General features: G+C 46.7%; 1 protein-coding gene across 1 annotated transcript in view; it reads left to right on the top strand.

The window, feature by feature from the left end:
* Positions 1-486: 486 nt before the first annotated feature.
* Positions 487-25,866, top strand: part of LOC110469858 (uncharacterized) — a 102,191-nt gene continuing 76,811 nt past the window's right edge. Inside the window, exons 1-4 of the mRNA XM_085590243.1 lie at positions 487-12,329; positions 12,532-12,572; positions 13,280-13,405; positions 20,765-23,953. The gene's annotated coding sequence lies outside the window, so the exon portion shown is untranslated. The remainder of the gene's footprint in view (positions 12,330-12,531; positions 12,573-13,279; positions 13,406-20,764; positions 23,954-25,866) is intronic.

The raw sequence follows: 25,866 nt of genomic DNA, 5'->3' as shown, positions 1-25,866 counted from the left end.
TTCCTGTGCCAGGGGTTTGGGGTGAGATGTCTTGAAGGTCCCTTCCACCCCAAACCATTCTGGAATTCTGTGATCTGGGAGGGTTTTCTCATCTCTCAGTGGTTACTGGTTAAATGAAATGGAGCCCCAAACCACAAATATCTCCCCATATATAAAATATATTCAGCTTGAAAGCTGTGTGGGAGTCAGATTTGGGTCTGTAGCCCTGATTCCAGAGCTCCCAATAAAAGGAATCTGCAGATAATAATATCCTGTGGTCCCTTCCAGCCTGACCCACGCTGGAATTCTGTGAACTTTCCTAAGGCTCTCAGATTTTTAGGATTTCACAGTTTCCTGTTTAGCCCCATGCTCTGCCCGGATTTAAAATACAAGCAGCAGGCTCTGTGGCTACTAAAAAAAAAAAAAAAAAAAAAAAAATATATATATATATATATATATATATATATATATATATATATAAAATGCTCTTTTTTTTTTTTCATTTTTTGTGTGAAAAATGAGTTGCCCATTGAAAGAAGAACCTGTTCCACACCACTACATGTGTTTCATGCATATTCACAAAGAAGCAGTTTGAAAAATACACTGCTGTGCTCTTGCTGCTGGAGATGGAGGGGAATATTACAAATTCTGTTTTTTCCCTCCTGCTTCACTTCTGCCGCTGTGTAAACACCGAGTGTTTGTTGTGCTGTTGGGATTAACTGGTGTTTGTTTAAGGTGGGAGAGGTGGTTTTAGGAAGCAGATGGATTTGGACTGTTTGCTCCCCCAGGAACTGGAGGAATGGAAGTTCATTTAGAATCACTCGCTGTAATTTTTGCTGCTGGCTCTAAGGAGCTGCTGAGATTTGGGATTTACCTCTGTCCTCTCCACCTGCCCTGCCCCAGCTGCAGCTCCTGCCTGCTGCACTCTCTGGTGGGGCTCTAGAGGCTGAGAAACTCTGGACATACACTCAGAGCTCAGCCACATCAGCCAGCTTTTGATTTTTGATCTTTTATTCCAGGCTTTGCTGGGGAGGATGATATTGCCTCAGCACCCAGGTGTGCCCAGGTGTGCCCAGGTGTGCCCAGCAGCTCTGCCAGGCTGCAGCCCAGGAGGAAAGAGCTCATTGCAAAGTTTAGTGCCCAAATCTCAGCGTTTGACTGAGCAGAGCTGGGGCAGAACCTTCAGAGCTCTGCTCATCCCCTACCCTCGGGAGCCTGCAGGAGTCTTCCTGAGGTAAATCCATGTGTGATATTAGGAACAAAAAGGTCCTTTGTTAACTCATTTATAGCATTGAAATGTCCACGGATTAAGGAAAAATTCCTTTCACACAGCCCAGGAGGGGCAAGCCCCTGTTTGCTGTCAATTTTAATTATCAGGACACACGGAGGGTGATGTTGGCATGGCCACAAATCCCAGCCCATCCTCTCCTTTGCCAGCACAAAAAAAAAGTTTTATGTCTTCCCCTTAAATTAAAAAGTTTCTTTTAGCAGAACAGCGAGAGCAGCACTGCTGTCATGTCTAAATGAGAGGCAGATAATTGTGAAGAAATAACAATGAAGAAAGCAAAGAAATAAGATTTCAGGCCTCAGCAGAGGACACTCCAAGTATCTCTGCTGTACTTTAGTTCTGCTCTGCCAAAGGAAACGGCTCCTCCTCCTGCAGAGAGGGCTTGAGGGATGCTGAACATCAATTCTGGGGGAAAAAGAGAGAAATCATTAACAGCAGAGCAAGGGAAAGTGCCCAGAACTGCATAACTTCTTCCAGTTTACAGATGCAAAAAAAAAGAAGAGAGCTTCTTGGAGGCTGATGGGGTTTGGATTGCCCCTGGGGATTTATTTGATGTACGATCTGACTGGGAGCAGCAGGTACTGTAGATTCCGAGGGCAGTGGAGCACAGCTCAATAATTCAGGAGAAGTTTAACCCTGCTGGGGGCTGGGGAGCTGCAGGAGGGGCTGTGGTGGGATCCCTGGGGGTTTTGTTTCTGGGCTGGGAGCTGTGCCAGCCTCTGTGCCCTGCTGAGCCTTCCCTGGGACCCGCTGCCTCCTGCCAGGGGTGGCCAGCATCCCTCCCCGGGCCACCAGGAGAGCTGCCGATGGCCAGAGGAGGCAAACCCCCAAATTTAATTGATGTGTGGCAGCCCAGGGTCAGTTATCAGCACTGCCATATCAGCACTTTGGTGTCCCTGCTTTTCCTGGAAGCTGGGAAGATTTGCTGCCGTGTTATTGACTGAAAAGCTGTTTATCAAAGTCAGCCAAGCTGAATTCCGTCACCACTGGACACAAAATGAGCACACAGGAGCTTGGTAAGTTCAAAAGAGAAAAAAAACCCAGTTTTATTCCAACATCTGGTATTTATAGAATCCTAAAGGTGACTGTGGAGGATGGAACTGCCACCTCTCCAACCACACTGGTCAAAGATCAATCAATCATTTCTCTCCACCCCCAGAGAAATGTGTAAACTATTCTATTTATACATGAAATTGTGGGGCAACTCTGACTCTCAAATATGGAAACATTATCAGAAGGCTAAAGAAGTTTTATGAGAACTTTAAAACTTTTAAAAGAACTATAATAGAAAACACTTAAAAATCAGGGCAACAGAATTCATCACCTGCTCTGAGTGGCCATGGAGGCTTGAGGGGTGTCCCAAAGATTTGGGGGTGTCAGTTTAGCTCAGCATCACCCTGAGACTCTGGCCTGACATTTCCAAGGAAACTGCTGAGCCCTGGCTAATCTGGGCTGATTTTTCTGTGTCATCACCCAGCAGGGATCAGGGCACAGGAGCTGCTTGGGGCTGCTCCAGCCCAGCCCAGGAGTTCCTATCTCAAGTGCAGGGAATTTAGGAATGGATCATCCCATGTGTTTAAAGCCCCAGCTCTTCCAGGTGTGAAAAATGCATATTTTATGATTGGCTTTTCCCAAATGTTACAATGAATATTAGATGTGTAATGTTAGAAAGTTGTGCTGTATTAATTCTCTTAAGTAGTGTGTTAAATACAGTTTTAGGTTAGAACATAATGTTAAAATAGAGACTATGGATGTGGGGGGAGGTTTGTTTTTTTTTTTAGGGATGAGATACTCACTTTGAGGAACACCTAAATCTTCCAAAGGAGAGGAATTTATGGATTCTTATCAGAAGAAACTAATTTCTTCAGGCCTTGCTCAGACTTGAAGATGCCAGGGGATTAAAGGAAACAGTTGACATACAACAGAGTGTCTTGTTTTAAATAGAATGTATGCATAACCATGAAGGATATATGAATATGCAACAAGTGTGTTGGTTTAAGGGTGATTCCTTTGTTCACAATTCATGCTTTTCCTGACTCAGTGTCTGAGAGCATCCGGACATCCATAATTCTTTGCTTTTTATTGTCTTGTAATTGTCCTAACTCTAAACTTTATTAATCTAATTGCATTATTATTTTTATAACCATTTTATTATTATTAAATTTTTAAAATTTTACAAACCAAGCGATTGGTGTTTTTCACAGAGGCACAGAATGTTTGTGTCACATCCACGTCCTGACAGAGCCGGGAGCAAATCCTGCTGAGAGTCCAGGGGCTGCTCAGGAGATATGAGAGTAAACCAGGTTTAAAGGAAATATCAGCACAGGATTATAGGCTAAGAAATTGATGGGTTTAGAATTGCTTGGTTTTTTTTTTTTTTTTTCAAATGAGAGCTTGCTAAGAAAATGGCACAAAAGAGTGCAAACTCCTGGCTTTATGATGAAGAAAATGAAAATGTATTTTATGGTGCAAAAAGTAGAGCGCATTCAGATAATTCTGAGTTTCTGATGTGCCATGTTACACTGGAGTGCCATGGTTTAGAATTTGTGTGTGCATTCATGCATTTTAGAATCTTGTGTGAGGGTATCAGAGCTGGTGAGAAGTTCAGAACATTTGTATTTCTGTCATCAACCAAGAATTATTTTCAGAAGCAGGAGGTGGAAGGGGTTTGTCCCTGCTTGGCTCAGGGACAGTGCATTAGACAGATATAATTATCTTCCTCTCATTTAGACACGACAGCAGTGCTGCTCTCACTGTTCTGCTGAAAGAAAGTTTTTAATTTAAATGGAAGACATAAAACTTTTTTTTTTTTTTACCCCAATATATATATTTTTACTTGGAGACAACAATAATTCTAAATCTATCCTGATGTTCAGCCAAGTTTCTCTTCCTTCTCTCCCATTCCAGCAGAGCAGGGGACTACAAAGCTCGCAGATTGGCACTCCTTTGATCACAAATATGAAGATGGTGCATGAGAGTAATTAAATTTTTCCTCTCAGCTAATTGAATTTGTTAGCCAAAGAGGGGGAAAGGCTTTATTGCAAATGGGAAGAGGCGCTTCTTCCACCTGACTTTACTTGTACTTGACTAATGCTTCATTAGAGCCCGGGCAGGTCCAGTGACAGATCATTCATTTCCAGGGCTGTAACCTGGGGAGAGAGGAATTAGGAGGGGGCTGCCCTGCCAAACCCAGCCCAGCTGCATTAATGCTCATTAAAGCTCAGCCTTAAATCTGTTTTCGTGCTGCCTCTGTCACGTTATGGATTAACTGAACGTATCGAGACAGAAAATGCAAAGGTGCAAACGCAAATGCAAAAGCTTTTTGGGTTTTATTTTTGCAGAAAAATGCCAAAGCAAGTGCAAACCACGGTGGGTTTATCAGAAGGATGTGGTTTCCTGCTGGAAGAGGTGAGGTGTGCTGGAAAGTGGGTCTGGGCAAAAGCAATTTTATTTGGTGTCATTTGGCCTCCATGTTTTCATGCCCTGGCATCCAAGGGATTTAAAAGCCACGTGGAGGTGGCACTTGGGGACATGGACTGGGTGACCTCGGTGGCTTTTGGAGGCTCCACCCTCCGGGTCCCCTTCCAACCCAAACTCCAGCAGCTCGTGCTGTCTCTCTGATGTACCAGAAACCCGCGTAGGAATGAACAACTGTATTTAAACCCAAATAAATGTCTTTAAACACATTTCTTCTCCTCAGCCATCAGCTCATTAGAGCCTCTGCTCGTTTGCTTCATTGCACATCTGTTATTGCAAGCTGAGGAAATTGGTGCTGGCGCAGCCTTCCTCTGCAGCTACCTGTTGCTAAAACCTTTTTATTTTGGTCGTTAATTTTTTTTTCCCCCTGCCTTTATTGCATCTGCAAGGATCCACTGCAGCTGCCAATAAACCCCGTTGGTAGGACTGAAAGGCTGTTTGCACAGAAGTGAGCACCCTGCCCAAAGATGCTGTAAAATCAGGACAGAGGCATTGTTTTCTGGAGCACGCAGACATGAAATTTGATGGCAGCACTTGCAGCTTCATTAAGTTCTTCCCAGGCTCTGATCAAAGTGGCGTTCGTGGGGAAGGCTTTTGGAGGAGAAGTTGTGTTGTTTGGTTCAGTGGGGGGCACAGCAAGAAGGAAATAACATTTATTTCCCACACAGGCAGCGGGTGAAGCTCCCTAACACGAGGCACGAGAAACAGGGAGCATTTTGCAGAATTTTTACATCTCGCCAGCCTTGCCACGTATTACTCATTCCAGACCTAAAAAGCTCCACAGATTTTTGATGTTCATTGATTTAAGCAAAGTTACAAAAGCCAGGAGAGGAAAAAGGGAATGGCTGGGGATTCCAAGAGCTTCCATTCTTTCCATAGCCTGCAGAGCATGAGCTCGTGGAGGATCTGGCAGGTCTCTCACCAGGGGCAGGGTGGTTTAAGTGCTGTACAAGATTGCTCTCCAAGTTGTTAGATTTTGTGTGATAGGAGCAAATCTGGAGCTCCCAAAGACTGGGGGCAGGAAACATAATTCTGTTTAGTGCTCTGCAGCTCCACAAAAGGATTTGTTGATTCCCACAGTGGTGACATTGATTTTATACCTTTCTGAGCACACAAAATAGCAATTAGTCAATGCTGCACATTGCATTTCTGACAGGTATAAAATTATAGTGCCAATTATTTTGCACAGGTTGATGAACAGCAGCAGGGGTTTCTGAGCAGTCTCTAAGACAGCGCTGGCAGAGAAATCTGTCACTTCAATGTCTGGAAGGTGTGACTGTAATTTCCAATACAATTGAATGAAAATCTTTGTGATGTGTGCATGCTGTACACTTATTATAATGATGGCCTCTTCTTTAACAGACACAAAATAACATTTGTTAAATTTTAACCACAGCAGAGTGATTTAGTTGTATCTGAGGCCTCTCTGACTTTACCCTTCCCAGAGGAATAATGTAAGGAGTTCTGAGCTTCCAGTTTGAGGGAAATAAGGTTTTTCTTGTGTCAATAAAAGTAAATTCTCTTCATTCCTTTCACCTTTACCCACCTTAATTTAGGAACTGTATTTACCAGCTTGTTGAGTTTTCTTGGAATCCTTATTTTATCCCTCCTTTTCCTCTGGGAGAGTTGGAATTTTTAGGAAGAAAACTTTGTGCCTTTGGCCTCGGGTGGCTGAATGAGGCTGTGAGTGTCTGGCTGCTTTTAGGGTGGGTTAAATTTGACCCCATTTGTCCCCACCCTGGAGATGGGGCTGCTCCTCTGCTCCATGGGATGGGATGGGATGGGATGGGATGGGATGGGATGGGATGGGATGGGATGGGATCAATGGGATCAATGGGATCAATGGGATCAATGGGATGGGATGGGATGGGATGGGATGGGATGGGATGGGATGGGATGGGATGGGATGGGATGGGATGGGATGGGATCAATGGGATCAATGGGATCAATGGGATCAATGGGATCAATGGGATGGGATGGGGTGGGATGTTCCCTTCCCTTGGGGGCACTGCTGGTGTTGCCCTGGGCTGCTGAGATGGGCCTGTTAAACCCAATATCAACCAGCAAAAGATTTATGTAAAAAATAAATTCCTGCGAAGGTGATGATCATTTAGAGACAAACAATATTCTGATTTTTGCTGTTGTTTTCCTGCTGCACTGCTGCTATGTAGCTTGACCCAATTCAAGCCCTAGCTATTGTTTTTCAGGTCAACTTTTGATTTTAATGAAGTGGAATAAGTGGTTTTGAATCGGTTCTCACACTAAGGAAAAAAAGGGAAGCGTTCAGCTGGTTGGATGGGTCAGGTGAAATATTTCAGGAATTAGCAGCACATTTGGCTCTGAGGAGAGAGGACGGGTGAAATGTCCCTGCGTGTTGTTATCGGCTGGAAGGGAATTACAGCAGAGGGAGTTGGCAGGAGCTGCAGCCTGAGGTTCCTGGAGGAGCAGAGCAGAAAAGGCAGGTGCAGGAGGGGATTTTGTGAGTTAGCCACGAGCCCGCTGTGCCTGGGAGCTCTCAGCACATCTGGGAGCTTTCAGCACATCTGGGAGCTTTCAGCACATCTGGGAGCTCTCAGCACATCTGGGAGCTCTCAGCACATCTTCCCGGGGAACAGGTCCCAGCTGCAGCTCAGCCTGGCCAGGGCCAATGCCTGCGATCCCTCCTGCATTGCTGGGGACACAAATGCAGGAATTTGGGACTGGCGGGTGTTTTGTGAACTCCAGCAGCCATCAGGGGCCTCGGGTGGGATCTTAGCACTTGTTTGTTCTTCTGCATTTGCAAAGAAGTTTCCCACGGAACTTTTTTCCCCGCAACGTCTTTGCCAGAACAGCAAAAAAGTTTGGTAGGGAATTGCTCAACGGGGCTCTTTCACCACTTAATGTATTTTATTTTATTTTGTTTGTGTCTGACAACCCATGGCAGCACCTGTGCTTTGCCCTGTGGCAGCCAGGAGGAATCAGAGATTCTGTTCCCTACCGAGCCTGCCAGAAATTCAGTGTGCTGGGCACTCCCCTGCTCCTTGAGGCCCCAGATTTACCTGCCTATGGATGTCCTTCAGCCTCCTTATTTGTAGGATTCATTTACAAAGCTCTCTGCAGGGAGCTGCTGCCTTATTGCTGAAAATGCATTTGTTTAGTTTATTTTTGAAGCGTTGTAGTCGTTCTGCAGGGAGTTCAGAGCCTGGGTTTGCAATTCCCTTGCAGTATTTGGGTTGGTGTGAAGAGGAGCAGAGGCAGGGAAAGGCAGGGGGGTCTGACTCCAGCACCACCTTCCCAGGGAGGAGGGTCCCCAGACTCTGTGCCCTGGAGGGCCAGGAGAGGGATTTTGGATGTGGATGCTTTTCCATCAGAACTCTCTGCTGTTACTGCATCAGGAGTATTGCTTCCCTCAGGAAGAGAATTGCTTCCCTCCTGTTTGCTGGGTCTCAGCACTTAAATGTAAACAGCCTGTTCTTATTTTCTTAACAAAAACAATCTGAGGCACTTCCCAGAAGTTAGGGATCGTGAATAATGAAAGATTTTATTTTTAATTTCCAGAACAAAATAAGACTATGAAATGGTTAGGCAAAACACTTGAATCCAATTAGGCAACAACTCGGTGGAGAAGAAAACCTTGACACTTATTTTGAGTATTTGATTCCCTACAATATCAATTTAAATGTAAATTGTGCTTTGGAGAAGAATGCTTCCATCAGAGGCTAAAACCATGTGGTTTATGCTCAGCGTTTTACAACTGGATTATCTCAGACCTGGGTTTATAGTTACTGCCTGTGGGCAGAATTCCACCTTAGCACTTAGAGCACAGGCAGTAATACACTTGTGCATCTATTTTTTCAGCAGATTGGTGATAGAATTGTGTGATTAAATAAGAAATTTTATTATTTTTTTTTTCCCATGGTAGATTGCAATCGGTATATTTAGCTTTGATTCTGGCTATAAAGTTTGTAGCCTGCGAATAAGTGGGATAAGAAGTTGCAGGTTGAATTGTTACTGGCAGAATTGAAGTGCTGAGATCTCAAATATTTAAAGATGAAAGGTCTCAGGGGGAGTGTTTAGTGCCAGGTGGGGAGGTGTGCTCATGGCTGGGTTTTATCATCTCAGAGCTGGGCTCTGTTCAGCTTGACCCTGCCAGAGAATTCTCTGTCCAGTGTTCTCCTTGGCAGCTGCCTGAGATCCCTCTCAGGTACCATCAGCAGCCCCAAAACTGCTCCTGCCCCGAGATCAGAGCACCCCCAGATAATTTGTGTGGTGAGAAATGTCCCAGTGACTGCTTGGAGATGCTGTGGGCAACCCAAGGAGCACGTGGTGTAGCTGGAGATGGAAGAAATGTCAAATCAAATGACGCTGACTGCTATTCCTGGAGCCTAACGAGGTTTTTTAAAAGTGTTTTGAGTGTTTGAATGCATTTCAGACAAGCTGTTAGTGCAGGGCTTGGATCTCTTCAGGTGCAGCTCTCTCAGCAGCCTGCCTGTGCTTGGCTGTTTCAGGTCTGGCTTTCAGCAGCTCCATCCAAATATTGAAGGTAATAAATGGTCCCGTGCAGCTACACTTGAAAATAATCCCTAAAAGCAGTGAAAACGTGAAGGCTTTGTGGTTCATATTTCGCATTTCTCGTGTGAAATGTGAGCAGGCAATGCCATGGCAGGAAAGGGTGGTGACCTCTGCCAGGAGCTGAGGAGCACCAGCCTGGCGACCTCCTCACCATGGCCATGGCCTGTGGACTCAGGCTTTTTCTTTTTGAAAAGGAGATTTAGTTCTTCTTGCTTTCTTCCTGTTTTAATCAGTGCCTTAAGGCTCATTTTCCCTTGTGTTTCCTTAATGGCTGTTGGATGTGGAGCTGAGCAGGGCTGGGTCAGGGCTGTTCTACAATCCAGGCACTGCCTTGCACTGCCCTGCAAACAGGGATTTGTCCCTTCTCATTCCCAACACGTGTTTGTTATGCCTTGGATTGATGTGTCAGGGTTTTTTCTTTTTTCCCTTCAGAAACTTTTCTCTGTCTTGGCATTTGGCAACTTCGTACTTCAGCCTTGTTGTTCTGCTCTGTTCATATTTTGAAAATGTGTGCTCTACAGGCAGAAAATAAATTCTGAGGTGGAGGGCACCCGTGTGGAACAGCCCCGTGTCAAAGGCAGATAAAATATCTCCCACTCACTGACAGCATTAGATTTTTGTCACCCCGTTAATGCTGGTTCCATATCACTCAGGAGGAGAAACACTTTGCTTCTTGATTTATGGGTCCTGACAGGGAAGTGTCCAGGATGATTAATTACAGCCCTAAATGACAGTGCCCTCATTCACACCCCCCCGGCCTGGATGATTGAAATTAATAAATATATCTGTATGGCTGCGGAATTTGCCATTGCCTGTTCAAATATTGATACACTTGACATGCTGGGAAGGGATTTAGCAGAGGCAAAGCCTTGCAGGCAGTACCTTGCTGCATTTAATAGCAGTTTGTAGGGAGGGAAAGAAGCAGAAGATTCTGGAACTGATTGGAAGTCTATGAATAATTTTGAGAGAAAATGTTATGACATTTCTTTGGCAGTTGAAACCCTTGCTTTCTTCAAGCATTTTGATGATTTTGTCTTTATTTGTCATTTATTTTTGAAAATATTGGCTTTGAAAGTCTGTAAATTATTTTTGGGGACTGCGTCTGGCACATTGGGACTGTCACAACGCTCTGCCTTGCCAAGAGGAGAGCACAGCCAGCAGAGCACCCAGAATTATCTGTTCCTTGTCTAGACACCTCCTCTGAGCCCTTGTTTGGGTGACTCTGATGAGATTCAATGTGCTGGGATGGGAGCAGGCTGTGAGTGCAGGGAGAAGGAGCAGAGCTGGGGGTTTGGGGTGATCCTGGGGGTTTGGGGTGATCCTGGGGGTTTGGGGTGGCCCCGGGGCTGTGCAGAGCTGGGCAGAGGTGCAGCCCCACCCCAGCTGGGATGTTTGGCTCCCTTTTTCCAGCTGCTCCGGGTTATTCTTGGGGCAGCTCTTGCCCATGCTGGGTGAAGATCCCAACTCCTGAAAATGAGCAGTTTGCATGGAGAATTCTCCCCAGTGCCACTGGGACCATCAGGTGGTGCCTTTGCCACCCTGGGCTGGGAAATTTCCAGCAGCCCCTTTGTTGTGGTGATGGAAAATAGGGAAGGCTGAGGCTGACCCTTCCAAAGCTCCTGTGCAGTGCAGCCTCCCCAGGGATGCTGCTGAGTGGATCCTTTAATTACCTGACCTTGGAGAGTGGTGTTTGCTTCTCTATCAACACTCAAACATTTCCTTTTGATCCCTTAATGTTGCTTTTTTGGGGCTGCTTCACTTCAAATTCCATCTGTGCCTGGGAAACCCAGCCTGGAACATCCAGTGTGGGGCTGGCTCGGACTGCCCTGAGCCAAACTCTGGTTTTAGGCTCACACTGTAAATCCAAACCTTCCAAGGATAAATGGAAATTCTCTGTGTTCAGGCTGGTTTTTCTGCAGTCACCTGAAAGCTGTGCTTGTCCAGGTCCTCCTCCCGTGCCCTCCTGGCAAGGCAACGCTGCCTTTTGGAGTTTGTTTCAGCTGCAATATTTCTGGGGAGTTTATGGCCAGATTTCCTTTCCACGTGAACTCTCTGCCTCAGCCCCCCGTGTGCAAAGTGGAGATAATTTTGCTGCCTTACCTTGTCAGTTTAATTAATGTTGTGGAGCGTTCAGATAGCGACAAACAGCCGAGAAAAGCCCAAAGGAAATGAAAAATTCTTTCTTGGGTGCAGTGTTTGGACAGTCGGCAGGAGATAAGGCTCAGACACACGCTGAAAAATGAGGCAACCCCAAAATATTAAATCCAGGCTGGTTTGGGAGGAAGGATTGAACTCGGTGTGCTCAGGGAGCAGAACACACGTGGGAAGGGCTGATGATGTAATTAAAGACTTGCAAATGAAGGAGCTGCACAGGCTGGTGGGGCTGAGCATGGAAAGACAAACTTATGCCCTGTCACTAATTTCTGTAATTATCGAGGGCCTTAAATGAGATGTTCTGGCTGGTTTTGCCCTGAGCTTGTACTAAAATCACTAAAAACATGAACACTTCTATTAAAAAAAAAAAAAATGAGCCACTTAATCTTCAATTAGAAAAAATATTTCCCTGTGAAAATCTATTTTCTCATTATTTCTGGGTGGCTTCTGATAGGAAAATGTTATGGATTGCAGGGACAGATGTTCAACAGGAAAAAAATACATGGTTTATTCTCAATTGAACCTTTAAAGAGAAAAATAAATGTAGACAGGCACTAAACCTGGGGTTTTTGATTGGGTTTTCTTTTTATTAATATGAGAAGAGCCCCTGATGTGCCTGAAAACCCACCTGCTTGAAGATAAATTAATTTGGCTGTGATTTTGTGCCGGTGGCATCAGGGAAATGATGGTCAGGGCTCTGAGGTTCCAGCAGCTGGGAGGTGATGGGATGAGTGGCTACCACACGTGTTAATTCCTGCCTTTTATTGGCTGCTGGAGCTTCCAGAAGCAGCTGACAGCTTCATTTCCACGAAAGGGAGGGGGAATTGCAGCATGATTAGGTCCAGGTCATCTGAGGGTAAAGCTGAACATCTAAATTCGTGTAAGGAGCCCTTGGTGCGGTGAAACCCACACCCAGAGCGGTCGTTGTCCTTCATCTGTCTGCTGAAGGGCCCTCCAATGCACAGGACTCCTCCTGGAGAGGAAAAAAAACCCTGAGATTAATTGCAAATTCCATTCACATCGTTCCCCAAATGATTTTTAATTTCCTTTGAATGACAAGCAATTATGGCCTTTTTTTTCAGGGGCTGCATCGGGAGATAAAATGTCTCTCCAATTCTTTCAGGTATGTTGTTAAACTGTGCTCGTAATTGAGGGCTACAGGAATTAGTGTGGAGTCTAATTGTGAGTAAAGAATGAAATGAAAGATTCTGTAAAGCACCAGAGCTATTGTTGGCTTGTTCAGGTTTAAATAGGTGTGGCACGTTCCTTCCAGAACTGCGGAAAAGAATCTGGGCTGAACTGTGGAGGAATGGAGTGAGCGCGTGTGGAGTCATTTACATTTGTCTCACGGGTCTTGGAAAAGACAAAATTTTAATAAAATCTGCTGAGTTGCCCCTTCCTTGTCAGAGCCTTCCTGCTGCTCTTGCGGGCACCAGCTTTAGCTCAAAGCAGGGGCTGGTCCCGTGTTCTTTGTGGGACAGCAAAAACCAATTTGCCATCCCCAAGATCGCCAGGATTTGGGCTGGAGGGCCCTGTGGCCATACAAAAAATCCCTTTTCTGGCAGCAGCAAACGCCTCTAACCCCTGTGGTTCTCACCTGGGGCTTGCACCCAGCCGTGGGAGGTGACAAATGCCAGCAGCCCACCTGGGGTGGCTGTCACCGGAGAAGGAAGGCTCTGCTTGGAGAAGGGGCTGAGACGCTGGGGAAAACCCCCATAAATCTGGACCTGTTCGGATGCGCCAGGCGGCAGGGAGGATAATTTAAATACTGGATATATGCATGTGAATGGCCTCATTTGCATAGTGTTCCGAAGTCATAAATTGTTCCAGGCTTCCAGCCTCGCTGCCTTTGCAGCAGCTCTGAGAGGAGCTCAGCAGCCTCTGCACGGACTGGGGGAATAAAACTGACTTTTATTGGAACGATGAGGAAATCATCCAGGAGGAGCTTCCAAGGAGGTAATTGTGGCTCCGTTCTGTGCTGGTGAATGGTTCTGGTGCTCACCAAATGAATTTTCACATCTTTGGGTGCTGTGAGCAGCGAGTTCCACTCCAGTGTGATTTGTGAGCTGTCTGAGGCAGTGCAGATGTTCTCCTCTGCAGAAATACAGCCACGAGGAGTCTCCCGAGGCACTGGCTGTTATTCCTCGTTTATTTTCACGTGGGACCATGTTATGGTTTGAAAGCAAAACCAGTGAGAGACTCCCAAGTCAGGAATACAATTTATTAGGAGAAGGGAAAAAGAAAACAAAATTCATGCAATAATACAGAAGAAAAACCACAGACAGAGTCAGAATACAGCCTGAACTGTATTCTGCACCCAGAGCCCCCAAATCCTCCCGGCCCAGAGGGGTCCCTGTGCAGGGATTGTCCTCCTGCAATTCCTGGGTGTTGCCCTGATTTTTAAAAGTGTTAGGTTTCCTTTTATAGTTCTTTTGAAAGTTTTGAAGTTCTTTTTAAAATTTTCTATGCCTTCTGATGTTTACATATTTCTACTGCAGTTCTCACACATGTTCATGGAAATAATGATTGTTTTGCATTCTTCTTTGTAAGGGAGAGAGTTGATGGGCTGTTGGTTTGACCAGTGTGGTTGGAGAGGTGGCGATTCCACCCTCCAATCCACTGCCACTTTTGGAATTCTATATATTATGAGATCAAAAATAGAATTGTCTCTTTTTCTGTCTTAAACTCACCAAAGTACTCATTCCCCAACACCTGGGATATTGGGAAATCTGGTGAGAGCTGAAGGAAAGCAGGGCTGTGAGCCACTGCCCTGTTCTGTGAGTGGGAGCTCTGCTGGGAGAAGCAGCAATTCTGCCCCTGCCTGCTTTGGGTGTCTGCTGGGATTTAGCTTCAGGAGAGAGGCTGTGCCCCAAGGGTGCCTGGAGAGCAATGCAGGAGGGGAAATCGAGGTTATGTACAAGAGGAATTCCTCCCTGGCAGGGTGGGCAGCCCTGGCACAGGTGCCCAGAGCAGCTGGGGCTGCCCTGGATCCCTGGCAGTGCCCAGGGCCAGGCTGGACATTGGAGCAGCTGGGACAGTGGGAGGTGTCCCTGCCCTGGTACTGGATGGGCTTTAAGTTCCCTTCCAAGCTAAGTATTTATGATCCTAAATAGAATTTCTCACTTTCCCCGTCAGTGCTTCTCCATGTTTGACAAACAGCTCAGCACCCTACTTCTTATTTTTACAGTTCACTGCTGTTTCGTATTGACAGTATCCATCTCCCTCCCTTTATAGTGAACCTTTCATTGATTTGTTGTGATGGTTCTTTAAATCCCTCATGGCACAGCAAATAATCTCTCGGCACTTCACACACCTTTTAATTATAAATAAGTTAAAGAATGGAAAATCTCTCAGAAGCAGAAAAAAACCTGCAAACAAAACCTGTAGTTATGTCTTTTAGAAGAGAAAAAGTGACTGTAAAGAAAGGGAAGAGTCTGTAGGATCATAAAGGAGCTTACTCTGAGTTGTTTATTCCCCTCTGTGCCTGGTGTGATGTGTCAGTGGAGCTGAACTCAGAATTTTATGGATCTCCTCCCTGGATTGTCTGGGACACGTGTCCATAAAACCCTGCTGTGCTACAGCAGCCTGAGGAACATCACTGCTGCTCTTCTGGAACTTTTTAATTCCCTGGCTTTTCACCAACCAGCCTCACCTGTGCTTTGTGCCTCGGATGGAGGCGGAATCTGGAGCCAGGGATGCAACTGAGCCAAGGATTGTAGGAAATGGAACATCCTGACCTGACAGAATCATGGAAGGAGCAGCTGAGAGAGGTCAGGAACAGAAATATCAACAAAAACTGCCCGTTATCTAGCTCTGAACTGACAGGCAGGGAGCTGGCAAACAAATGCAGTTGTAAATTCAGTTTGGCCACAATTACCAAGTGCAGCTTGATGCTGCTCACGTTGCTCAAATCAGCTTTGCTGCAGGATGGATGAGGCTCTCACCCACTGAGACAACATTTGAGCCCTTTTAATTGTCCTTTTAGAAACAGATTTTCTTGTTGCTACCAACCAGAACTCCCAGTTATCTCATGCAAATTCCTGTATGGGCTGGAATTCTCCTGGTTCAGCGGGATGTCTGCTGTTAGATCAGCACCTGCCCTCTCTTCAGGGAATTTATCTCTGGCGATTTGGCATTATCCTGAAAAATCTGCACATCAGGAGAGAGAAAAGACACACAAAATAATTCCTAGATTGTGTTTTTTCCATCAGGAAATTGCTCTCGGGGGAGTTACCAGTGGGGCAAACTGCTCCTGCTGCTTCCCAGGAATTCTGACTGGGGGGGAGCTGGGCCTGCAGAGGAATTCCAGCAGAATTGATGGGGAATGGGGGGCTGGGCCCGTCCCAGGTGGGGTGGCGGGGGCTGTGATGGCAGTGGGAGTGCAGGGATGGGGTGGGATGGGCAGCACAGGGGGATCCATCAGGACTTGGAGGTGTCCCCTGCTGGATCAGCCCCTGCCCAGCTCCGGGGGCAGTTTGATGAGCAACGTGCCCACTCTGGAGCTGAGCTGATGGATTTCCTAGCCTGGCCCAAGCTGACATTTCCAGCAGTGTGAAAGGATGGCAGTGAGAGTGAGCCATCCCCTGGAGCTGTGGGATGGGATCAGAGAAGAGCCAGCCAGGATCTCTGCCTGCCAGCTGAGCTTTCCCCCTCTGCTGAACAGACATTATCCCATAAGCAGCCCGGGCTGAGCACTCCTGGGTGCTGGTGGTGCTTTCGTTAGGATTTTGGCTGATCTTTAGGCTTTGTTGCATCCCTGCCCTTCTGCAGAAGTGAAATGGACAAATAATTCCTGCAAAATTCTGCTTAGATGTTTGATCTCTGCTGTTTCTGACACGTGAGATTCCCCAGCATTTCCCGTCTGTAAGCTGGAGTCAAACTGAAATTTAGAAACTTGTGTTGTTGCCTTGGATGAGTTTCTCTCTCCCAAACAGCAGGTTTTAATCCCAGCCCCGCAGAGACTGGCACAGTTTTGCTGTGTAAATAAATTCAGGGTAAATCCTGCATGTCCACAAAGTCCTGTGTGCCTGGAGAGCCCAAATCCTGGCTCACAAATCCCTCCGATCCCTCCCGTGCCTCAGTTTCCTGCTGCACATTTACCTGCTCCTGTGGCTGGAGGTGAAGCTCAGCACAGTTTCCACGTGGCTGGAGACCCATTCCCCAAGATAAACGAGTTCCTATAGAAACAGCCCTGGTAAAATGACTCGTGCCTGGGAGGTCCACAAAAATCTTTATAGACACACAAGGTAATTAATTAGAAATAGTCCATTACTGGGGAATTGGTTTAGGATTCAATTTTTAATTTAGTGTTAAATTGCTTAGGGACTATTTTCTTTTACATTTTCTTAAACCCTTCGCTTACTCCACGATATTTGATACTCTGCTCTCCTGCCATTGGAGAGCAGCCCAATCCCTTGGATTCCCAAAATGGGAACAAATGGGACCCCTCAAAGCGCAGAGTTTGTACTCAGCTGTTATTGGCAGAGCAGTTTGACATTCACATATTTGGTATTTAATATAAAAGTTACATCTAAACCAGCAGCAAAGGCACAAGCAGAGCAGTCCAGCGTTCCCGAGGAATCCTGACTCCAACAAAAGACTGAAACTTTGGGAGGAGGCAGACACAGCTCTGTGAATGTGTAGACAAATTCTTCTCTCCTGGGAGCCAGTTGCTGATTATTTGGGGTTGTTGCCATTTCTGTCTTGTTGTTTTATGATTAGTTAACTGACAGAGAATTGCCTGCTCTGTCTTCGTCTTTTCACAGCTTTAAATGCTTGGATGAAGCTGATTCCCACCCTTTTTAGCAAGGCTTTTCCTTCAGTTCTTGAGAAAGGCTAAACCCCAGACACTGCTTCAAACTGGCAACTTCATCCTAAATTGCTCTCCTAGATGGGGATAGAAATAACAGGAACAATCCACCACAGAGGCCAATCCAAAATTCAGCATCATTTTGGTACCCTGGGCTTATATTTTGTACATAATGTAATTTAGAGTGCAGCTCATTTAAACTGTAGAACACACATGGGAGCTTCTTAACACTTGATTGGGTTTTGAGATCAACTGAAAGAGTAAAAGGGAAAAAAATGTTGCATTTTGGGTCAGGAGAGTGGCAGGGTGACATCGACTGTGCTGCTGAGGGATACAGAACTTCAGCATTAATACACGGCAGGGAGCTCTAGGAATAAATCCCTTTTTGCTGGGCAGTTTGGTGGCTCCTCAGCCTGAGCAGATGAGCTGTGTGAGGCTGCAGTGGGGTGGGAGTGATGCCCTGGGGAGGGCAGGGTGTTTACTGGGAGCACTGGGCTCCAGTGGGAGGAGAGCTGGAAGCACAGGACACGTTACCCAGCTCCCAGAATAAATACAGAGGGCAGAGGAGCCCGTTCTGCCACAGAGCCAGTGCAGGGACCCTGCAGATTGGGCAAGAATAGCACAAAGTGCCTCGTTCCTTGTTCTGCTTCACGCTCATCTGAGCAATGGAGACGGGCTGAATTTGCACTCGTTGCTGGAATATTGCAGACCTTTCCTTTGTGCTTTATGACAGGGGTTGCAGCACGATTTTGGGAGGGGTTTGTGTGAACAGATCTGTTAATGAATGGCTCCTGAAGCGATAATCAATCATTGCTGGGATCAGCGGTCACGCAGCGCTGTGGGGACGGAGCTGCCACCTCTGCCAGGCACAGCAAAATCAGCAGCAGAGCTCTGAGTGCACCTGGGCTCTGCCTGGCAGGGTCCCTCGGACAGGATCAGCTCCTCTGCTGGCACTCTGTGGGCACCAGGGAGGGATCTCGGGGAACGAGGCTCCAGGGGGTGATGGAAGGATGGATTATGTTCTTTGTGGAAGTTCTGAGGTGCCCACAGAGGGCTCTCAGGAAATGAGGCTTCAGGGGGTGATGGAAAGATGGATTATGTTCCTTATGGAAGTTCTGAGGTGCCCACAGAGGGCTCTCAGGGAAACAAGGCTCCAGGGGGTGATGGAACGATGGATTATGTTCTTTGTGGAAGTTCTGAGGTGCTCACAGAGGGCTCTGGGGAATGAGGAAGGATGGATTACGTTCCTTATGGAAGTTCTGAGGTGCCCACAGAGGGCTCTCAGGGAAACAAGGCTCCAGGGGGTGATGGAAAGATGGATTATGTTCCTTATGGAAGTTCTGAGGTGCCCACAGAGGGCTCTCAGGGAATGAGGAAGGATGGATTACGTTCCTTATGGAAGTTCTGAGGTGCCCACAGAGGGCTCTCAGGAAATGAGGCTCCAGGGGGTGATGGAAAGATGGATTATGTTCCTTATGGAAGTTCTAAGGTGCCCACAAAAGGCTCCAGGAGGTGATGGAAGGTTGGATTATGTTCCTTATGGAAGTTCTGAGGTGCCCACAGGGGTCACAACAAGTGTTGCCTTGTGCTGTGTCTTGGTGTGGCAGTGTCAGCTGTGGAAGCTGAGAGAGAAGATGAAGAAATGTCCTCCTCCAACCTCTCTGCCTCCTACCACCTCCAGCTCAGTGACTGCCAAAGCTGGATCCGTGTGGGTTCAGGGATTGTGGAGAAATTCCCTCCCCTCTGCTGTGAGGCTGGACCTGCCCATCAGCCACTGAAGCTCATCCCTTGAAATGGGATGGTCGAAACCTCTGGCACACCCTTGTTCCAGAGGGATTTTCCACCATCCAGATGAGGCTGGTGGTGGAAATTGCCCTTAAATAAACTCTGATCTGGGGGCGGGCAGCTCCTGTGGGGCTGGGGCAGAGCCTGATCTCCAGCCTGGGTTCCAGCTCTGCTTTTGGAAGGGATTTGGAAATGTGGAGATGTTTTCTAAACTGGTTTAGAACCAGAGACTTTTTTTTTTTAATTGAAATGCCGTTGTTCTCTCCTTGTTTTAGCTCTTGCTCGTAAGCTGCAGCAATTCCAGGGAGGAATATTTTATCAGGCAGGAGGTTTTCCTGGGGGTGCCGTCGCTGCTGTTGGGAGATGGGCTCCAAGGGCACGGCCACATCCCAGGAACGTGGTTTGGTTTGCTCCTCTCCTCAGTCCTTCAGGCTCAGCCCTCTCCCAGTCGTGTTCCCTCTCCCCAAATCCAGGACACACCATTTCCCATGCTGCTTATCTCAGGGATGAAATTCCTGTCGTTATTTAATGACCTTTCTACTACTCAGACCCGTTTTTTGTAAGGTTTAGAGTGTTCAGAGTGGATCAGTGCAGTGGGTGGGATTTACTGCTGGGAAATGTGGGCTGAAATGCCAAATATCCTTAAAGATACATCCCTATACCAAAGAATTCCCACCACAGTGTTGTGTGCCACCTGCTGATGGCAGGGGCACTGAAAGGCCCTTCTGGAAGGGTTAGTCGGGGTAGAGCCAAAGGGCTCAAATGTTTTGGAAAGAGAGTTGCAAAGCACAACAGTGTGATTTATGAATCAGCAGAAATGGAAGCGATAGGCCATATTTTCACTGAGAAATATCATAACTGTCAGGGAACAAAATTGTCTTTTGATTGTAGCAATATGCATTGAAATCACTGCTAGGGAAGTTCATCTCCCCAAGGTTATGAGATATTTTTTTGGCTGAGGATACACTTGTAAAAGCTGTGGTTTTGTTGGTTTTTTTTTTTTTTTTTCCATCTAAATTATTTAAGAGTGAAATGAAAGGACAGAGTCCCAGGTGCCCTGGTGAGATGTTCCTCCAGGAGAGGGGCAGGCTGGGTGACAGCCCCCCTGCCTGCTCCCTGCAAACACCTGGACCTGGGAATCTGGTTTCCATCTGGATCTGGGAATCTGGTTTCTAGCTGGATCTGGAATCTGGTTTCTATCTGGATCTGGGATCTGGTTACCATCTGGATCTGGGAATCTGGATTATATCCAGATCTGGGATCTGGTTTCTATCTGGATCTAGAATCTGGTTTATAGCTGGATCTGGGAATCTGGTTTCTATCTGGGAATCTGGTTTCTATCTGGATCTGGAATCTGGTTTCTATCTGGGGATCTGGTTTCTAGCTGGATCTGGAAATCTGGTTTCTAGCTGGATCTGGAAATCTGGTTTCTAGTTGGACCTGGGAACTGGTTTATATCTGGATCTGGTTTCTGTCCTGTTCTCGTGCTGGAGCATCTGGAGATGAGCCCTGAGGGGCTGGAGTGGAGCAGATGGAGCCCTGTGGGTTCTCCTGCAGGATTCCTCTGGGGGGCTTCAAAAGCCTCATGGATGTGGCACCTGGGGACATGGGCACTGCTGGGGGGGGGTTGGAATTGATGCTCTTGGTGACTTGCTGGGGAGCTTATTTTAACAGAAATAATTTATTTGTATGCTTAGTTTGTTTATCACTCTGTATTTTAGGAGACTCTTACCCCTGAGCTGCCTCTTAATCAGCTGAACTCCAGGAAATTCATGCTCACCTGGCCTCGGAGGACTTTTCCAGCCTCAGTGATAATTCCATGACCAGGAGCAATCCCCCTCAGGAGTGTGGGGCAAGTCCTGCAGCATTTGGTTTTAGAGTTTGTTTTCTGGAGGCCGAGGCAGAGCTCAGGATGTCCCAGCCCACAGGACTGGGAGCACCAGGGGATTTGTCCCCTCCCAGCCCCTGCTGCTGCCTCCCCAGCCTGGGGCACAGGGGAAGGGTCCAATATTCCATTTTGTGCATCACTGGCCGAGCCAGAACTGGCTGATTGATATTCAACATGGAAATTGGATTTCCAAGTACCTTCAGGAGAGCTGCAAGGAGGCAGCTGGGCTGATGGGGAGATTATTCTGTGATATCAGTGCATGATGGAGCTAATGAATTAGATCCAACCACCTACGGTGAAATCTGTTTGCTGTGTACAAAAATGAACAGGAAAATGGGGTTTTTATTAAAAATATCATAACTATTTTTTCCTTCAGCCAGAATGTGTAGTGCATCAATACATCACCCATACAGTTGTAAGGGTAATGCTGTTACACCACAGACATTTCATCTAAACAACAAAGTTAATATTGAAATATTATTTTTACCAACGGCAGGGTGGCTTTTAACAGTCCATTGACATCCAATCATATGAACAATATCTACTCCAGCTCCATTTGTCACCTCTTCAGGCAGGTGGGGAATTCCCTTCGGGTGCCATCCCAGCCAGGGATGGGCCACCAGGTCCCCTCTCCTCCTGCATCCCCCTTTGCTGGGTGGCAGCAATGCAGGGGGCCCTGGCAGTGCCAATAAGCCCCTCACTCTCTGGATGGCTTTCACAAGTGAGAAATTAAATGTTTTAAAGCTGTTTGGGCAATTAAATGTTTTAAAAGTGAGGCCTCTGTGTGTCCCTGCCTCGGCAGGAGCTGGGCTGGGGTGGATGCAGGGAGCTGAAATGTTGCTGTGAAGTGGGACCCTGTCCTGGTTTGAAAAGCAAAACCAGTGAGAGGCTCTAAGTCAGAAATACAATTTATTAGGAAAAAGGGAACAAATAACTAAATACATATAATAGTACAAAAGAAGAACCACTGACAGAGTCAGAGACACAACCTGACCCTTGCTGGCTGGGGCAGTGGTGGCAGATATGGTTCTGTCCAAGCAGTGCTCCTGCAGACTGATGGAGTTTCCCTCTGGAGGTTTAGTGCAGAGAAGGTCTCAGCTGTTCCTCTGGAAGAGGGGATCTCCTTGCTGTCTGCACAGCCCTGCTGATATCCTTGATGGCATCTTTGCTCCTCCCTCTGGGCGGAGCCTCTCGCAATAGAACGCTGTGATCTTCTCAGCCATGTGGCTGAAAGAACAGGTCCCCTGGAGGGACTCATCTCTGAGCCCCGAGATAAGGAAAGAAAGGGATTGCAGCTCAGGTGGTGATGGCATACACCCCAATATTATAACCTAGGACAGACCCACACATCTGGCTGAGGCTGGGGAGTGCACACAGGGCTGGCTGGGGTGAGATCTGTCCAGTAGCATCCACAATTATGTTCCCATTCCCGAAATCCCCCCTGGGATGAAGGCAGTGATGCAGCAGGCACTCCATGGCGGGGAACACGGCTCAGAGGATGCCCAGCAATCCCAGGTGGAACCCAGGTGTTGGCACCAGAGCTTGAGCTCTCACACTGGCAGTGGCAGGAATGTTTCCTTTGGAATCAGCAGCGTGGGAGGAACTGAAGGTTGAGAGAGCAAAGCAAGCAATGGAATTAATTTTTTCATAAGAGGGAATGCAGGGTGAAAGAATTCTTCTGTTAACAGCATCACAGCAACATTTCATTTGCTTATGGTGTATTTTGCTGGAATAATCCCTGTGGGTTCCTCCTTTTTAGCAGGTATGTCTATTTGCCTCAGCCTCAGTGAGAGGACAGTGACCCAAAACATCTGTATATAAACAATTGTTTTCCTAATCTGCTCTGTGAGCTTTTAAGGGGTGATCAGAGCTATTTGAGTTGCCTCTTAGCCAGCTGAGCTCAGAAATTCCTGTTCTCCTGGGCTCCAGGCAGCTGAGAGCTCTCCTGCCTCACGTTTGTTCTCCTCAAACATCTCCTGGCAGCTTTTCCAGCTCTGCCTGGAGGTGACAAATGGGCTGGGCTGGGGCTGGGGCCAGAGCTCAGCGTGGCCTCCAGCAGGACGTGTCCCTCTGAGAAGCTGTCCTCTCCTCAAAGTGGCTTTTTCAGCACTGCCCAGCTCAGAGAGAGCCTCCAGGAGGTTTTCTGCTGCCCTTCAGCACTGCAGTTTGGCTCGTGGGATGGGTGTTTGCTGTTCTGCACAGACAGAGCTTCCTCCTTAACAAACCTGGGATTTGCTTTATCTCCCCCCAGCCAGGGGCTGAGCCCCCCAGCTCCTCTCTGCCAGGGCAAGGTGTGCAAGTGGGGATGCCAAACAGCCAGAGAAGCCTCAGACTGATTAAAATTCCAGGAGAGGAACAAGCTTTTGAACAGATAGAATCTATTCTCCAGCTCAGTCTAATATCCCTGCATGGCAGCTCTTTCTTAAATCTCTTTGGGGCTTTTCTCCCCTCTTATTTTATCAGGCAGTTTTCTCATGAACTTTCTCCTTTCTCCCTGCAGGACCTTAAACACAGAGAGGATTTTTACAGTGAATAGCTTAAATAGGGAGCAGCTGTGCCAGGTGAGGCTTTTTGGGTGCCAGAGGAGGGATTTTAACCCATCCTGGAGCTCAGCTGCAGCAGCTCTGCCCCTGCTGCCTCTCGTGGATGCACTGACTGGGTATCGTGGAGATGCAAAACCTTTCCACCTCCTGGAGGTCTCAAACCTTTGCTTTGTACCTGTGCAGCTTCACCACAACCAGCTGAAGTTCAGCCTCAAAAGAAGGATGGGATTTTGCCCAGTATCTGAATTTGATCCAACATCCCTGCCTGGTGGTGTTCCACCAAACTGCTCCTGATCCAGAGGTGCTGGTGCATCCAGAGGGACGTGGCTGGCTCATGGACCAGGCAAGAGTGTGGCTGCCATGGAAACAGCCTGAAATTGGGAAATCAATTAAAGCTGGAAAAAGTGCTATCACTCGAGCAGACTAAATGCTTTCCCCTATCTTTTCAGTCTCTGTGGCTTCTCCATTTTGGCTCGCAGGTAATTGAAGTTTTAATTTGTTAGTGTGTATCAGGTTAATGAAAGGAGTTCTAAATGAACCTGAATTCCCTGGTGCTCCCACAGTAAGTGTGTGCAGCCATGGAGAGCTCCAGCTGCTTGGGGAGGAGCTGCTCCTGCCCTGTGTGCCTGAATTCCTGCAAAACACAGCCTCGAGGGCTGGCTTTGGGAATAAACCTGGGAAAATGCTCATTACCAGGCAGGGAAAGGGACATCCAGCACCTCTTAATGGCTCAGTCGCTCTGCAGAACAATTTGGGCTAAAAAAAAGAGAGGATTTTCTATTTCTGCTGATTTCAGAAGAGGAGCAATGTGCTCAGCAGTGACAATAATTGGCTGTAAGCAGGCAGTGCTGGCTTTATGAAGAGTCTGCAGTGGAGCACAGGGAGCCCAGGCTGGCAGCAGCTCCCTGGTTATCCTGTTCCAGGTTAATAAACCCACTGGCAGATACTCCTGTATCAAAGAGCAGCTTTAAATTGCTCCTGGAGCTTGGATGCTTACAGCCCCTGCAGGTTCTGGAGGGCACATCCAGGTGCAATTGTGGCATTCAAATCTTAGCCAAAACTTGCTCCTTGCTGGCTCCTTTATTTGGCATTCAGAATGGGATTTTCGCCTGCCCAGGGAGATCATGTTCCCCTGAAAATCAATGGGATTTTTACATTTCTAATGACTGAAACCCCTCAGAAATCCCATCTTTAGGGCTCTAAATGTCTCTTATTTTCAGAAGTACTCATGGCTGTGGCTGGGTTTTACAGCTCCTCACTTTCACCTGGGCCTAACTCTGCTCCCATAGAGGTGAGGAGGGCTCTGGGAGCTGTGCTTAGGGCACACTTTGGGGGGGTTAAATTACATTTTTAAACCACTTGATACAAACCTAGAGCATAGAGATGAAGCTCTGTATTGTTCCCTCATCCCTCCTTGTCAAGGCCTCAATTCCCTGCTCGATTTCCAGGATCTAAATAAATCAGCATGTTTGCCTGCCTTGCCCAATGTCTAATTAAATACGGAGATTGCAGATATGCTTGAAGTGAACAATGAACACTTGATAGATTTTCATTGAGATCTGGGGTTAGAATGAAATTCTTTGTAACTTCCATGCTAGAAGCATCAGAAAAAGTCCCAGTGTTTGTTTGTACCTCGTTTTTTATGGAGCACCTTCCCTCTTTGGTCAGAGTGCCCTGGGAGGATGGCATTGCCCATGTGAGGCTTTCCTTTTTTACTGAACCTTTTCAGAGAGCAATGCCTCAGGGAGTGGCTGAGCTTTAATCTCTCACATTTCTGGTTCCAGTAGCTGAACTCAATCTGAGGCTCGAAATGCCACACTAAAATAACATTTGGGGCTGCTACAGCTCTTTTCTTGCCTATACTTTTCACTTTGGCTGAGCTCCACAAACTTAATTTAACATCAGGATCTAGTTTGATGTTTTTTTCAGGAATATTTTTCAATTGTTCCATAGGTTTAGAAAGTGTGTGGAAGTCAAAAATGAAATTCCTGCTGAGGTGATTATGGTGACATGATAAACTTGGTGGTAAATCCCAGTTTATCCTCGTGGCAATGAGGGGGTTGGAACCAGAGGCTCTTTAAGTTCCCTTCCATCCCAAGCTGTTCTGTGGTTCTGAGAAGAAAAAATACATCTAAACACTGATGGGATAAGTGTTATTTGCAATATTTACTGGATAGTTGACAAATGAGATTAAGAAAAAAGACCATTTAAATTTAATTAAAATCCATTTAAATTGTGAAATTTATTAGTGAAAACCAACTCTTGTCATCTTTGCTTTGGGTTTCCCATGATCTGGCATAAAAATAATGTGTAATATAAATGTTTAGACTTTGGTGGATCTCGTTAAGCCATTTAAAGTTAAGTAATGTTTGCCTGTTTCAAAACTTTAATT

Source organism: Lonchura striata, chromosome 12, assembly GCF_050655825.1.
Source record: "Lonchura striata isolate lonStrDom1 chromosome 12, ASM5065582v1, whole genome shotgun sequence".
NCBI lineage: Eukaryota > Metazoa > Chordata > Aves > Passeriformes > Estrildidae > Lonchura > Lonchura striata.
Note: the sequence above shows the minus strand (reverse complement) of the source record. Positions and strands in the feature narration are given on the sequence as shown.